Genomic DNA, 14,342 nt, shown 5'->3' on the forward strand with positions numbered 1-14,342 from the left:
CGATCAGGATTAAAAAAGAAAACTTTGTGTCCAGAAATTGGATCTTATAATACTGGTACTTAAACTACCGTCAGTAGATTAAGAGATAAATGGTATTTTACGGAATGCTTTATGCTATTTGTTAATTCTTAATTTACTTTCCCATTTACTAATATTAGTCTATTACAAATATAAAAAAACATAATAAAATTAAGGGGAATGTACTTGCATCATGTGCTAATCTATTACTGAGAGTCATTCTCCATGAGATGACTAATTTTTTATTTTATTTTATTTATTTATTTATTTCGTCTTATTTTACATGGCGAAGTTAAGGCTGTGGAGCCTTTTCTTCCACTTGACCATCTTTACAAAAAAAATTGAATATGAAATAATTAAAATATTGAAAAAAGAAAGAAAAAAATAAAATTTACAGAGAAATAAAAAATACAAAGAAAAATTACATATAAGAAAGGTAATCTAAAATATAGATACGGTCACACACACTCACACACACACTAATATAATTTTTCAAAGACTTTTTATTTATTATATGTGAATATGTTAGTCTAAATAATTATTGATACATCCCTGTATGCTATTTAGTTGTAAAGAGTGTTTGGACTGCTTTCTTTATTTCACAATATTTGTTGTTAATAAGGAATACTTTTTTTGTATGCAGACGGCGTAAGGTACTGCAGTTTCGAAGACGCTTACTGTGCAGATGCTGCAGAAGGTATGAACTTAATGCAATATAGACAAATATACAAAACCGTATTAATTGTTCAGTGAGGATTTAAGCTAAATTTAACATTTCATTTCTAAAAAGTGCTGATGGTATTTTCCCTCTTTCTGCTATACGTTCAAATAGGTTCAATGTGGAATTATGCTGTTTAGTGCTGTGCTATTTTATATTGATTTTCAGGGCAGATGAACGCCATAACACAACAGCCCTTCAGGGAAGATTAAGCCCGTGGTACAACATCCCTTCAGGGGCAGTGTCTACCTACCTTAAAGGGTGCTCTGCTCCTTCACTGGTACAAATTACTTTGAAATAATGAGATAAATTATATACTTGACTGATTCCACATCAAAAAATTATATAGAAACATTTCAAAATACAACCCACCGATTCAGAAATTCATTAAACATTATTTATTTGTTAATAATGTCAAGGTATGAACATATGCAAAAAATTTCTTCTCTGCACCTTATAGTTAGTGAGAAACAGGAGGGAAATCTTCAGAATTTTGCACGCATTGGCCATTGCGGAGGACATGGAGTGAGTTGCAGTGCTTTACAGAAAAATGTATATCTCAGAGTCAAATCGATATATCACTTTGTTTCTCTATTCTAAATTTCATAGATATATGGATATTCAATTTAAAAAGTTGTCACAAATATTACTTTACTCTGAGACTAACAAATATAATTAGCACCTAAAGAAAGTAAAGGATACCATAAACCAAGAAAAAGTAAGCCATGGTTTGATAATGAATGTCATAATCTAATAGAAATAAGAAATCAGGCTAGACTTAGGTGGTTAAATAACTCTGATGATACAAATCTAAACAATTATAATAGAATAAAGCGAGAAGTTAACCGCACGTTTAGAAGTAAAAAAAAAAAGAGATTACTTGAAAAGCAAAATTAACGAAATTGAAATAAACAGCAAAAACAAAAATATCAGAGATTTACATAAAGGTGTAAATGGATTTAGAAAGGGGTGGCAACCTAAAGTAAACTTGATAAAAGATCGAGACGGTGATTTTCTAGCTGACCCAAGAGATATTCTAAGTAGATGAAAGAACTACTTTAATGAGTAGGTGGAATGGGCGATTCTGGAAGGGCCCTTTGACCTACTTTTTATTTTACGACGTTTTACGCACTAAACTAACCTACAATGAGAGAAAAATGGACAGAAAAAAGCTCTGGCATCACTTTTTAAGCTATTTTTTATGCTAACTCGTTTTTTGACCTACATTTGAAATGACTTACGACATTTTCCTATAAGGCTGCCTCCCTTTTATTGTAAGGCCCCACCCCCCTCAGTGTAATCTACTACAACCTGCTAATAGGCTTCTGCTCTCAGCGTAATCCGTTTTACGGGCTAAACTAACCTACAATGAGAGAAAATTAGACAGAAGAAAAGCTCTGGCATCAGTTTTTAAGCTATTTTTTTACCTTCTGCAAATCTTGCTCTTATGCTACCTCGCCTTTTGACCTACATTTGAAATGACTTACGACATTTTCCTATAAGGCTGCCCCCTTTTATTGTAAGGCCCCCCACCCCCCTCAGTGTAATCTACTACAACCTGCTAATAGGCTTCTGCTCTCAGCGTAATTCGTTTTACGGGCTAAACTAACCTACAATGAGAGAAAATTAGACAGAAGAAAAGCTCTGGCATCAGTTTTTAAGCTATTTTTTTACCTCCTACTCTTATGCTAACATCGCCTTTTGACCTACATTTGAAATGACTTACGATATTTTCCTATAAGGCTGCCCCCCTCTTACTGTAAGGCCCCCCTCAGTGTAATCTACTACAACCTGCTAATAGGCTTCTGCTCTCAGCGTAATTCGTTTTACGGGCTAAACTAACCTACAATGAGAGAAAATTAGACAGAAGAAAAGCTCTGGCATCAGTTTTTAAGCTATTTTTTTACCTCCTACTCTTATGCTAACATCGCCTTTTGACCTACATTTGAAATGACTTACGACATTTTCCTATAAGGCTGCCTCCCTCTTACTGTAAGGCCCCCCTCAGTGTAATCTACTACAACCTGCTAATAGGCTTCTGCTCTCAGCGTAATTTGTTTTACGGGCTAAACTAACCTACAATGAGAGAAAATTAGACAGAAGAAAAGCTCTGGCATCAGTTTTTAAGCTATTTTTTACCTTCTGCAAATCTTGCTCTTATGCTACCTCGCCTTTTGACCTACATTTGAAATGACTTACGACATTTTCCTATAAGGCTGCCTCCTCTTACTGTAAGGTCCCTCAGTGTAATCTACCACGACCTTGCTCTCAGCATAATCTGCCACGATGTTTTGTTTTTAAAACTCATGTGTGATCTTCTACAATGTGTGTGTGTGTGATAATCAAAATTTATTTTTGTTAAGGAAATCCCTGGCCCCTGCTACGACCTAACGGGACTTCTCCTACAATGTTTTGGGCCCCTGTTATGATATTTTTCTGTAAATTTACTCTTCATGATGTAAAAATTGGTATTGTAGCGATTTCCTACATTGTATTCTGTGACAGGCACATCTGTGACAGACGGAAGTAGTGTAATTGGGCCGGTTCTACGCCGTACTTGGTACGAGCCCTTCTTTTTTTTGGATTTAACCTCAGTGTTAGCATATTTTGACGATTTTTTTGTTGATTTTATAGCGTTTGACGACTTTTCAGTGCAATTTTCACCACATCTCATTTTTTTTCCCACTCGTACTTGGTACGAATGCCACGATCTTACGTGATATAACTTAACCTATCTTTTTTTTTCTTACGATTTTTTAATTTTTTTTACGATCTTACGTGATATAACTTAACCTATTTTTTTTTTCTTACGATTTTTTAATTTTTTTTACGATCCTAAGTGATATAACTTAACCTATCTTTTTTTTCTTACGATTTTTTAATTTTTTTTTACGATCCTAAGTGATATAACTTAACCTATCATTTTTTTTTTTATTTACGCACCGAACTAACCTACATTGGATTCTGTTTGTTTTAATATTTCAGTATTTTAAGGTTCTTTAACCTAAAATGTGTTGGATGTTGATTGGTACGAGCCCTTTTTTTTTTATGGATTTAACCTCAGTGGTAGCATATTTTGACGATTTTTTTGTTGATTTTATAGCGTTTGACGATTTTTCAGTGCAATTTTCACCGCATCTAATTTTTTTCCCACTCGTACTTGGTACGAATGCCACGATCTTACGTGATATAACTTAACCTATTTTTTTTTTCTTACGATTTTTTAATTTTTTTACGATCCTAAGTGATATAACTTAACCTATCATTTTTTTTTTTTTATTTACGCACCGAACTAACCTACATTGGATTCTGTTTGTTTTAATATTTCAGTATTTTAAGGTTCTTTAACCTAAAATGTGTTGGATGTTGATTTTTTTTAGTATGTGGCAATTTTTTTTTTACGAATTTTTTAAAACTGTTCCGTCACCCTCTCGTTCTTCACGTCGTGGACGAAGGACTTCTCGGCGACCAGGATGACGCTGCACACGGTGTCCTCGGGCAAGGCTTCGTGGAACTCGCAGACGATCTTGATGTTGGTGCGATCGTTGACCACCACCTGCTTCCTCTTCGTCGTGTTGATGACGAACATCGGCCTGCGGATTTTGAATTCGCTGGGAGTGTAGTACACGTCCACGCTTCCCTCGGTCACGCGCTTGTAAGCCGTGTAAGCTTCGTAAAGTTTGAGGTAATCGTCTTTGGTCATGTCGAGGTTGTAATTCTCGCGCGGGAACACTTCGTTCCTACCGTTCTTGAGATAAACGTTCTTGATCTTGCAGTCGTCGAACTTGCTGGAATCTTTTTCCTGGTTGTTATCGCGCCCGGTTTGAAAGAGCACTACGACGAAATCTGGCATGTCGAACTGTATGTTGTTGAACTGAGTCGTCACGTCGAATTCCATGTGACTTCCCGACGCCAACTTCTGCACGCACTGGTAACCGTGAAAGTGAATCGGCACCTGCGGACTCTTCAAGATCTCCGCTTTGTACTTGAGGGCGTAGTTTGTTTCGTATTCCACGATCGGCATTCTCAATTCCATGCTCCGGATGACGCACTTGGCTGCTTCGGGTAATGTGTTGACTATCGGCGTGCCGTCGGCGTTCAAGTTGGTGTATCGCATCAGTGCGTCGTTGTCGTTGGCCGCTCTTCGAAACGTGACGCGCAATCCTCCCTTCCACATGATCTCTTTGTAGTCGGAGAAGAATCCCGGTAGCAGACGCATGGGAAAGAGCACCGTGTGACTTCTCGTCGATATTTTCGTTCCCGCTTCGAATCCTCCCGCCTGGTAGTATGCTGCGTCCGTTTTGGATAATTTCAATGTTCCCACTGCCGTCGACGTGATGCCTGGATAATCGATTCTGTCGATGACGGTGTTGTGTTTCCTCACCTCCACCTGCGAGAACAGGTGAGGCACGAAGTTGTCCACGAGTTTCAAATTTGCATTGGGCGGAAATGCTTCTCCGCTTTCCTTTTTCACCACGTCGAATTGAAGGTAGAGGTCCGCTCTGTGAGGATGAACAAATCCGTCCCCTACGTCCACGTCGTATTCGATCTCCCTGTTCGCTTCGTTGAGATTAGCGAACGTGCGACGGTTGGGAGGGAAAGATTGCAATTCGTAACTTTCGATTTGCTCCATTTTTACTATGTATGGTTATTTATTATACGTTGATCTCCACGATGGCCGTCGTAGTGGCACCTGCGAAATCCACCACGTCTCCTTTCTCGTTCGTCACCACCAACTCTATGTCGTCTATGCGGTTGCGGCATACTGGAAAATAGATCGGCGAAGAGGGTGTGTAGATGATCGGTTCCATGAATTCGGAACTGGGTTTGAATGTGGCGATGATTCCTGTCTGCTTGTGACTTCCCAGCAACTCCCCGTCCGAGGATTTCGTGATCATGCCTTCCGCCACGTTGCAGTGAACGTTCAGAGTCTCTATGGCCAGAAATTTAGGAATGTTTGCTGCCGTGTGCTTGATGCCAGCTTCGAGTTTGGTGTCGTTCTCGAAACCTAAAAGTTCTCCCATGGTGCCCAGGTTTATGGTCTCCGTCGCCGATACGATTTCCACTCTGTGCGTGACCGAATTTTGAGAAAAGTACGTGCCTTTGGGTAACTGAGCTTGCAAAGTGGAAAGATTGTATTGGCCTGGCGTGACGACGATGTGTTCGCTTCCGACGCTAATTTTGTTGTTGTGCTGCGTGACGTTAGGTATGAGGTACATGCTGTAGAATGCACGCAGAGCTACGGATTTAGGATAGACGATGTCGTCGTGCAGCGTGAGTTTCAGGATCGAAGATTCGCTCGTGAGATGGAACACGCCCATCGTGTTTAAGATTCCACAATGCTTTCTGAAAATGTTCCACCGACGGGTTATTTATTTTAGACATGTATGCGAGAACAGAAAGGCAAAGGTGGCCACAGTTAACATCGGTGAAACCCTGGATGCGTTTGTCATTGTAGTAGAGGTTGGCAACACTGAGATACTTCACCAACCTGGCAGGTGGTGTGCCACCGAACGAATCGAAAACAAATGCATTGTTATCGTTAATTTTGAGGTAGCATATCCAATGTGTACCAGGATTTTTGTAACTGTCCAGGTTGACCACGCCATACTCCTTTTTCTTCACAGCAGAGGGTAGAGAATCGGACATGAAAACACCCCTGAAGTTTTTTATTCCCAACAGTTCGATTAGAGATTCAATATCGAAGTTGGACAGGGCTTCTTCTTTTTTTTATATTTTTTCAAAGCATCGAGGTTGCTTTTTTGCTTTTTGGTTATACCTTTCCCCTTCTTCTCCATAGCCAGATTGTGACGTTTTTGTTCTTCCAGTTCCGCCTTGTTCTTCTTCGAGTCGATGACGGTTTTCGCGATGGCGGCGCTTCCGCCGGCCAAACTTCCAACGGCCCCCAATGCTGCCAGGATGGCCGGGATGCTGAATATGAAACCTCCGATTTTTTGCTGTTTCCGCGAACGCTGCAAGCGTCTCAATTGAGGTGTGCTGAGAAGTAATTTCATTCCGTGTCCTTTCGTCAAGCAAGAACGTTTCTTCTCGCGTTGTTTCTTGGTGAGTAACCCATCGAGGGCACCTAGATTTTTCAGATTGGAGTATGGTATCTGGTACACGACACCCTTAGGCTTCATGTTGATGCCCTATATGTTATCTTCACGATATGTTATTTATATATATGTTCTGAGATTTTTTTTGTTTTGTGTAATTTTTTTCGGTATGTTATTTATATATAAATGTTCTGAGATTTTTTTTGTTGCGTGTAATTTTTTTTTCAAGGATATACTCCGCGCAGAGCCCTTACACAAATTCTATTACGTGCTTTGTTTTCTTACCAAGAAGTTCCTTTGTACCCTTGTACACGATTTGAGTTTTGTTCTCGATTAAAATAGCTAGCTTCTCGTCGGATAACATGTTAGCGTATCGATCTGGTAAAAATAGACTGTATTGTGCGTTGAGCAACAAACGCGCCTTGGGACCATACTGGGTAGAAACAATTGAACCGGAAGTTATCGTGTAAGGTTTGTCCACTTCCAATTCCTGAATTTTTACATACTCTACTGACAAATTTAGCATTTGTTTTAATGCTTGGAGGTCACTCATTTTTTCAGTCGTCATATTGAAGAGAAATTTTCAGTGTGTGTGTTAGAGAAATTTAATTTTTTTTTCACAATGTGTGTTATTTATATATACACTGAAGATTATTTTTTTTTCACGATGTGTGTTATTTTATATATATTTTTTTTCACGAGATTTTTGTATCGAAGATTTTTTTTGTCTGTGTTAGAGGAAGAAAGTTTGTGCTTCGGAAAATGCGATGATGTGCGTGATGATATCTTCCGTCTCTTGTTTCGACTTATGCCAATCATCTGTGAATCGTCTTCTCCCCTGCCTCGCCTCATGCAGTTCATCTAACCTATTGTTTAATTTTTCCCCTGCGGCCGAAAAAAGAGTGTCGAGATCGTCGCACCTCATGCCGCTAATTTCCCGAAGATAATCCTTGACAGCTATTTCACAAGGGATGCGAAATTCCGGCGTTGATCTCGCTATGATCAAAAATTTTCTTATATCCTCACAATCTCCGTTTACTACATGTTTGAATATTTTACACAGTAGTTCGTGTGGCAAGTCGGTTATACCAGACATGATGTTTTTTTTTTACTGTATGTTATTTATATACCCCACCCAAGTTTTTGTTTCGTGTTCATGGCGATGGTGGTGCCCAGTGCTGCAACTCTTTCTCCCAGCGAAGCGTCTCTGCTAACGAATCTTTCGAAAGCTGCGTGCTCTAACTTTCTGTCTGCTTCGTGACGTGCATCCAGATCGGTGCGAGTGGTGTTGTAGGCGATGTCGTGATCTTTGCATGCGGCGTCCAACGGATTCACACCCTTGTCTCCTCTCTCCAATCTTTTCTCGAGTTTGGTACCCGGTCCGCAGTACTGGTAGCCGGGTAAATGCATCTCGAAAGGTAACTTGTTGATGATGTCGTTCACGAGTCCCTTTCCTTCGACCATGTTCCAGAATCTCGGAGGCAGCGTGTTGATAATTTTAATGAGGTAACCTATGCCCTTGTCGTCGTTCACGATGAAGTTGGAAAGTTTGGCGCTGATCATGTCCACAATTCCTACCTTCTCGTTGTAGAAATTACGATTGCCTGCATTCTCCTCTCCTGCAATAACCAACAATCGGTCTATGAGCTTGCGCACGTCGTCCACCCAAACGAACTCTTTGGGTAGGGTGTTGTAGAGTTTGACGCCGCTGCCTGTTTTGACCTGGTTCCATATCGGCTTGATGAGATTTCTGTACTTCTCGCCGCTGCTCGATTTCACCCTATTCTGCGAGGCGTCGTTGTTCTGGTACAAGGCATCCGTCATGATCAAAATTTCCTTGTAACTCTGGTAATCTTCGTCGGTGTAATCTTTCGGCTGCTTTTTGGCAACGAGTTCCCACAGTCCCACCGTACCCGGATACCTGTTCCAACTATCCTTCTCGCCTAAATTAACTTTAATGTCGTTGCCTTCGAAGGTCACCTTCGATTTTCCAATCTTCCAAATCACACCGCCGCCCTCGTTGCTCTCCATGCTCGGATACAATCCGAACACTTCATCCTTGTCGAATTTCCCCGTGCTTAGGTAGTCTCGTGCCAAAGGTCCCAACTCGATCTTATCTGAAGACGTGCTACCTATGGCTCGACGTCGTGCCGGTACGTCCCTTAGTTCGAACGGCGTCGAAGGAATGCTCGATATAGGCGTGGGTACGGTGTAACTTTTAGCTGCAAGTGGTACGAGTTCGTTGATCAAATTTTTATTTTGTTCCGTGACGCCTTTAATTTCTTTACCTAGATCGCTGATGGCGTCGATCACAGGTTGATCTTGACGTTTCTTCTCTTCGTAGAATCCGCGATTCTCGGATTTCCAACCTTTGAAGCGTTTCGCGAGGTAATCGCGAAGCTTGAGATTTTCGTCTTCGATTTTTCGTTTCGACATAACGTTATTTATACACGTCGTTTCTCACAACGTTGCAACGTTTAGAAAGTCGTTGATTTTGTTTCTGTATTTTCCGTCGTTGGGTTTTCTCGTCATGTCGATCGTCGCGAATCCGAAATCGTCACTGTTCCAACAGTGGGAGCAGCAGCATTCCGAAAATTGATTGTAGTTCATGTCTCCGCTTACGTAGTCATCGTACGCGTGCTTGAGGTTGGTGTGATCTTGACGAAACAAACATATGAAATTAGCGTTGTCGCGTACTAACTGTTTTGGAATTTTGGAAAACGTTTGAGCTAGGAAGAAGCAATCTATTCCTTTGTGACGACCTTGCGTGAAAAAGTTGCGAATTTCATTTTGATTTTCCAGGATGACATCGTCGAACACAACGACTGAATTTTCACGACAATCGTCGAGTGGCTTTATTTCCGAAGCGAACGTTGCAATGTCCAGACCATCGTACAGTTTCATCAGTTGCTGGTATTTGGATTGCTCCAAACTTTTCGAGAACACGTACAGGTGCCTATTCTTCCAATCTAACCAATTCGGTGCGAGGAGAAAATTGTCCACGAGCAGTGTCGTTTTCCCACACCCCGAAGGACCTACGATTAGACAGCGGATGCTGTCGGGAAGCAACTCGCCGTTCCTTTTTTTTCGATTTTCCGAATCAGGTAGACGTTTCACGACATTCCACGCACTCATAGAATCACTTCGTTTGAATCGATCCAACTCGTGTCCGGAAGTCCCAGCCATTTCACCAAAAGTTTGTCGCCTCTCTTACGCAAAACTTTTTCGATAAGGTACGTGTCGGGGTATTTAGTTTTAGAGAGTTCCTCCTCGTAGAAGCGCCCCAATAAAATTTCACCGCCACTGTCCTTTATTATATACGTGTGACGGTTTCCGGGTAGAACTTGAACCACGGTAAAAAGTTCCGTGCTCCAGTTTCTTGTGAAACCCCTGTCGAACGTTCGCTTCAATTTACTGACCCTCACCTGGTCTCCAATTTTATATTTAGGTTTTTTTGTCGTGGGCGTGTACTTTGGACAGTAAATGCTGGAAATTAATCGCTGCTCGTCGGACTTGGTAACGTCAGCTGGCTTCATGCCTATCGTTCTGTGTACCGTGTGATTATAGGTATCGACGAGTTCCGGCAGAATATCAACCCACTTGTAGCTTCCCTGAAGCGTGAAGCGTGACCACATGCGCGATTTCAGAGTGCGATTAAATCTTTCCACGATGCTGGCTTTGATGTGACTGAAAGTCGAATAATGTCGAATGTCATGTTTTTGAATAAACTTTTGGAATACGGCATTGTAAAATTCTTTACCGTTGTCTGTTTGCAAAAACAGTGGTCGTCTGCCGCCGCTTTCGCGAAAAATTGTCTTGAATGCTTCCGTGACGCACGTCCCCGTTTTCGCCTTCAAAGGTAGAGCCCATGCGAATTTCGAAAATGTGTCTATGACTGTGAGGAGGTACTTGTTGCCCTTGTTCAATTTATGTACGTTTTTTAGATTGCCGCTGCTCATCTCCACGAGGTCACTTTGCCAGAGGTCATCGATGCCCTTGGTTACCACCGCCAAACGTTCGTAGTTGCGGCGTGCAGGTTTATGCAATTCTTGGACGATGGCTTGCCTAGACATTTTTTTAGAGATTACGTTTGAAGAGAAGCACCAGCGTGATGGGATTCAAAGAGGGTGGCACCTCGCCTGTGTTTTGAACGATCAGCTTATCGCCGGCACTTACGTCGAAAACGGTAAGATCTTCGTCTTCGTGTATTTCATATACGTTGCGCGTTTCGTTCCAACGTGCCAGAGGAATGTTTCCTGCTTTCTGAACACCACGATTCGATATTAAGGTCATGGTGGGAACGCTAGCTTTTCTGCCGTGAGACCAGTACGAAAATTCGTTTATCTGAATCGTGCCATCGAGGAGAAACTTGTAGTACGGATGATAAGGATGCAACATGTACAGTTTGTTACCTTCGACGAACGTGGAGATTCTCTGTTGATTGGGTACGCTGTTGATTTCGATGGCTTGCAGAGAATGCAGTTTAGCGAATTTAGTATCGACGCTAACGAGGTTGCTGTGAAGCTGTCCCAGTGTATTTTGTACGGGCAACAAATGCTCGACTATGGTATCCGTTACGGTAGAAAATGACGGTTTGATTTTCACTTCCACGTTCAACTGCTTGTAGTTTTCGTTAAGTTCTTGTAACTTGGCACCGAAAGAGGCCAGCGTCGATTCCTGCGTGGATTCCAGCACTCCAACTTGATCCCTGATGTTGACGACAATACTCTGAAGGTTCTCGACTTGATTCAATTTCGAGCTCTTCTCGGTAAGATCGCTCACGATGCTTCGCATCTCGGTAAACTGCGTGTGAAGGTCTGCGACGCTCTGCGAAGTGGGCAGCGTTGACACCAGCGAAGCAAGTTCGTCTCGAATCTGTTCCACGTTCGCCGTTTCCGTTTCCAATCGTTTCAGCATACGTGATATGCTCCTTTTTAAAGCGTGTAATTCTTTGGAGGTGGGGAGATTGGCCACCCTACTCTCGAGATCGCTCAACGAACTTTTGATGTTGCTCGATTCGGATAGTGCCGTCACCGCCGTTTTCAATTTTTCCAAATCTTCGCTCGAAGGCACGCTCGTCCGTAACGATTCCAAGTCACCCTGTATGTTGTCCAGCACGTGATGAAAATGAGCAAGATTGGATTCGACGTTCAAATTTTCTAAATATTCGATCTTCTGCTGAACCGTGCTCAACGTGTCTTGAATGCTCGTTAACGCGTTCGCTTCAGCGTGAATATTTTTAATTTCTTCGTTGATCAACTCCAGAGACGCCTGAAGCGTAGCGATGGTGGTTTGAATGTGTTCGAAATCTTGATAAGCCTCCAATTGAATTTTTATGTTCGCGACGCTTTTGCCGATGACCTGCAGTTCGTCTGACGATGGTAGGTTCGTCATGGTATCTTCCAAAGTTTGTAACTTGGATTTAATTTCTTCCAACGTGCTGGTGAATTCTTCTTGTAATTTGGAAACGACGACGTGCAAGCGTTCTACATCGATATCCTTCACGACGGTTTGAAGTTCAGAGAAATTCTTTTCGATTGCGGAAGTTCGTTCTTCGATTTCGAGTTTCAATTTTTCCAAATCTTCATTTTTCGATTGAAATTGCTGTAATTTGGCCAAATCATTTTGAAGCGAATCCACGCTCAATTGTATATTTTGAACGCTGTCGTAAGAAGGTACGTCGACATAATTTTTTATGAGCGTTTTCAGTTCGGAATCGATTTTCAGAATGGGGTCGAGACATTGCGTTTGGAGCGTAGCGATCTCGGACTCTAAACTTTTGTTTAAGGTCTCCTGCAAAGCGATCAAATCGCTCCTCAACTTTTTAATTCGGACGTCCAACATAAGAATCTCTTCTGCGTGGTCTACACGCTTGGTGTGGCCGAAAATATCGTTAGGCATTTTGGTTAACGGTTATTTATAATAGGATAGACGATTCGTAATTCTACGAAGAGAGGAACGAGTTTGTCGTAATCTCCTAGGAGTTCCACGTATAAACAATCTCCTGCAGAAACATCGTACGTAATGCTAGAAAGCATCTTGTCGTGCTTGATTCGAAAAATGTTCTTGCCGGCAGATATTTTGATTTCGCCTGCGTTCTCCGGATTCACGGTGATCCGAAGTTTCCCGTCGATCGGAATTTCGTAAAAATGTAAATTGTTATTGAAGACGTAAAAGGTTTTACCCACGTCCTCATCCAATTTTGTCCAAATGCTGTTGAGGTGAATGATCAACAGACCGTTGAGTTTAGTTAACACGGAAGGTAGAAATTCATGATCTGTCGTGCGGTGTACAGTTTCCATTATTTGCTTTCGGAAACCAAAGAGATTCATTGTCCTTGCTAGTTATTTATTGTGTATGTGAGACAGTTAAAGTTGTTTTTTTTTATTTAAGTTATAGTTATTTAAGTTTATTTTTTTTCATTTGCATTGCCTACAATTTTTACTAATTTCTAAACAATAGTGTCCCCAAGGCAACGTGTGGATTCCACAAGACAAAATACATCTTTTATCGTCATTCGGATCTAATGCTACTTTCCTAACTTTGTTTGTGGTAAGCACGTGGTCTACGCTTTGTATCCTTGTCTCCAAACGTAGAATCCTCGACTGTGAATAGAGGCAATTGATGTAATCCTCGAACACAAGCTTGTTTTTCACGGTATTTTTACCAACACCTTTGGCTTTTTTGGTGATGCTGGTTTCTGTTTTCACCACATACATTTTGGAACGTAAGCCGGCGAACTCCAGAATGATTTCTCCGTTGCATTCATCCTTCATTTTACCAAGCACTTTTTTATTGCGAGAAGGGAGATCAAATCTGTTTGGTTGAGGGAAGGAAGATGTGTCGAAATGATCAATCATTTTCGGTTGTTTCAAATTGTTGTAGAGGTCAGATGTCTGTACGGAATAAATAAAACTGTCCGTGTCCGTGTACAAAAGTGTTATATTTTCATTATAGAAGGGTTTCATGACATTATAATGAAATTCAAACATATGCAGTTTAGATAAATCCAAAACCGTCGCCCCCACGTAGATTGGTTTCTTGAACTTGATTATTTTTTTATCCATCACAAACAGGGTCAGGTTTTCATCATATATATTTCGTGATTTGAATGTCGGCGATGCTATCAATTTTCTACATTTATTTGAATCGAGAACTAATCGCACGTCCACGTGCTTCCTGACGTTCTCCATTGTTTTTCCGTAAACAGCATTATTCATGAGTTTAAAAAAATCTTTATCTAAATCTGACGTGGCGCGTGTTCTATGATACGTATTTTTTTCAATGTAAGGTTTTAACCACTCGGAATGTTTGAATTTCATTATTCTTCTCACATTTACTACTTGAACTCCCTTCTCAATTAAGAATTGAAGATTTTTGTAATGGAGAACGTATCTCTCTTTCCTATCCAATGTTAACAGAAGCTTACGTTGATTTGAATCAGGAGAACATTTTAGTTCGGGTGCAGGAGGTAGATCTTTGAAGTAATCGTGTAGATGGTCGGGGAATTCGAGGTCCACCTCTATAAACAAGCCAAATTCACAGTCGTT

At 41.1% G+C, this 14,342-nt stretch overlaps 1 protein-coding gene across 1 annotated transcript in view; it reads left to right on the plus strand.

Annotated features, from left to right (window-relative positions):
- Positions 1 to 666: 666 nt before the first annotated feature.
- Positions 667 to 14,342, plus strand: part of LOC145981617 (uncharacterized) — a 116,536-nt gene continuing 102,860 nt past the window's right edge. Inside the window, exon 1 of the mRNA XM_083114990.1 lies at positions 667 to 715. The gene's annotated coding sequence lies outside the window, so the exon portion shown is untranslated. The remainder of the gene's footprint in view (positions 716 to 14,342) is intronic.

This window comes from Lepisma saccharinum, chromosome 29 (assembly GCF_977018435.1).
Source record: "Lepisma saccharinum chromosome 29, izLepSacc3.1, whole genome shotgun sequence".
Classification (NCBI taxonomy): domain Eukaryota; kingdom Metazoa; phylum Arthropoda; class Insecta; order Zygentoma; family Lepismatidae; genus Lepisma; species Lepisma saccharinum.